This window comes from Pocillopora verrucosa, chromosome 7 (genome assembly GCF_036669915.1).
Source record: "Pocillopora verrucosa isolate sample1 chromosome 7, ASM3666991v2, whole genome shotgun sequence".
Classification (NCBI taxonomy): Eukaryota; Metazoa; Cnidaria; class Anthozoa; order Scleractinia; family Pocilloporidae; genus Pocillopora; species Pocillopora verrucosa.
Genome location: NC_089318.1, coordinates 63,465 through 65,982, shown reverse-complemented (window position 1 = coordinate 65,982; position 2,518 = coordinate 63,465). Strand labels below are relative to the sequence as shown.

The window sequence follows — 2,518 nt, the reverse complement described above, 5'->3', positions numbered from 1 at the left end:
ATTTTCTCTCCAATGCTAGAGGCGACACGTGTTGGAATAAAGGAGAAACTACAACAATACGTCTTTCTTTGTGCTGCCCACTAGTCTTCGTTAAGGAAAAAACTATTTTTAATTCATGTTATGCAGGGCAGGGTTTTTATTCGTTTTACTTTGTTTTTTTATGTTTTTTTTTTTTTAACAAATCAAATTCGTGTCAGACTGGGTTGGTGCGAGGCTGCGTGTCGGCTTTTATTTGGTGTGGGATGCCTTTAATCTGTAACCAAACCGGTTAGACCGTCTGCGACAGTGGGACAAGGGTGTTCAGATAACGGGGAAAAATGCATTTGTCAAATCATTTATTATCACGTGAAACACAGCGCAGCAAACGAACAAATCGAGCTTACTCTACTGAAGAGGGGGAAATTGACGAGTGTGTTTCCCATAATTCTTAAAAAAACATATTTGACTTAAAAAACCTAAAACATTTTTTGTATCGCTTTTCAATATTTGTCCTCGTAGCTATCTTTCCTTCCATAACGTTTTTATCGTTAAACATTTTTCCTGTACGTGTACTTCTGTTTCCTAGAGGTATTTTTCAAATGTAAATAACTAAACTAAACTGGAGGTTGACTGAAAACTCAAAAGTTAGTTAGCTTCCAGACTCTTTATTTTTTCAATTCCTCACTCGTTACTAACCCTAAAATACAACAACGCTTTGACATCACCGGCACGCTTCTATCTTAACAACTGCGTGAAGAGATCTTTTCTAGTTAAGTAATGTTCCAGATAAGTGCTAAGAGAGGTATTACATACAGCAAAAAAAGCGGAAGATCTCAATGAGAAAGTACTGAAAATGTTTTCCATTCAAAAATACTTCTTAAATTTCATGGTTAGTTTGTTCTGTGCTTATCATATTGCCTTTTGTTCTAGTGCATAAACGATTTCCATTTTTTGCGTTATCATTTGCGACCTCGATACCTCTCCTAGCTAATAAATGGAAAATTACTTGTCTTCTTTTAAAAGATAATATGTCAAGACAAACTTGACAATCATGATATCTTCTGGGTCCATGTGATCCAGTTCACAGCGCGGGATATTTGCTGCTATTTCCCCCTCCTTTATCTCCTTCGCCGGGAAAGGGAAAACCTTCTCCTCGCAGGAATCAGGCATCAATACTATTCTGTAGACATAAAGCGTAAAGTCATTAATGATTTGTGGTGAATCATGATAAAGTTGATTTTCTTTTTAACAGTTTTTAGGTTCGGAGACATGGTTTTAGATTTCCTCACTCCTGTATGGAAAAATTACGATATTGATAGTCCTCGTAAAATACGCCAGCTAAATGCAAGTACTTTGGCTTATCAGCAGCGATCATTTATCCTCTGTACTGCGTTCCAGAGCGAGAATCTATCCTTAATTACAAAGATGAGTCCCTAACCTCGTTCCTACTACCACTGCCGTCACTGCGGACACCAGTTCCAAGGAAAGTCCTGCAAATCGTATATGCGCCCTCCAGCTGTTCCCATTCGGGCACCTGTACTCAGTGCTGAATAGGTGTGACCCCTTCACGTTATTCCATTTCTCTCCCCTCCAGCGGAAGGAGAACACTCCTCTTTCTTCCAAAATCCATCTCGGTTTGGCTCTCTGAAATGAAACCGAATGTTCAGTTCATGTTCATATGATATCTTTTCTCATTATTTTTATAATTCTAGCGTCTCACCTTGAAATGCATTAGGCCCCGCAGACGCTGGACCTCCCCTTCCTGCAGAACACTGTGGGTGGCGGCTGCATTTGTCGAGTGCTGTGGCATGTTCTTCTGCTTTATTATGGCAGTGCAGCCAGTCACCGCACAGCGGACCGCTCTTTCTGAGCACTCGCTTAAGTGCAGTGTTAAGTGGAGCCTGCAAAATAATCAAAATAAGGACCAGGGATGAGCTGGCTAGTGAAACTTTTGGATATTTTGTTGGCCTTAAATAACCATTTGACTGTTGATTTCTTAATTAAACCGACAATATCTTACCGTGGAAGGCTTGTTCCGCAGCTTAGTGGACACAGTACCCTCTTATTTGAGCAAAGGGAAGCAGTATGCTCCTCGAAAGATTCCCTGGTAATTTTTCTACCGCATTGCTGGCAAGGGAGTTTGTGCTTTGCACATTGCGCAGTGTGTGCTGCCATCCTCTCCCTTGCCACCATCTCTCCACAGCCATCATTGGCACACGCCGTTTGAAATTTTCCACACGTTTTCAAGTGCTGCTCGTGCTCGTGAAATTTTCCTTTCCATAGACAGCCGCTCTTATTACACTTGACATTAAAGTCTCCAATGATATCGTCGAGTGCGACATTGACGTGGAGGGTAACATCTGTTCCGATCGGTGCTTTACAAAGTGGGCATTTGGGGAAAGTCTCAATGCCTATGAGTGTCGCGAGGCAGTGTCGACAGCCCGAATGCCCACATGCCAGAGTGACAGGCTTAACCATTGTCGATAGGCTTCAAAGTAAAAGATAATCAAGAGAGTTTAGTACATTTCCTTACAAAACT

General features: G+C 41.3%; 1 long non-coding RNA gene across 1 annotated transcript; it reads right to left on the bottom strand.

The window, feature by feature from the left end:
- Nucleotides 1-1,536: 1,536 nt before the first annotated feature.
- On the bottom strand, nt 1,537-2,246 carry LOC136282085 (uncharacterized). The gene is made up of 3 exons (XR_010718079.1): nt 2,000-2,246; nt 1,700-1,880; nt 1,537-1,623 (listed from the first exon to the last, which is right to left on the bottom strand). It is a non-coding gene; the product is annotated as an uncharacterized lncRNA (long non-coding RNA).
- Nucleotides 2,247-2,518: the final 272 nt, after the last annotated feature.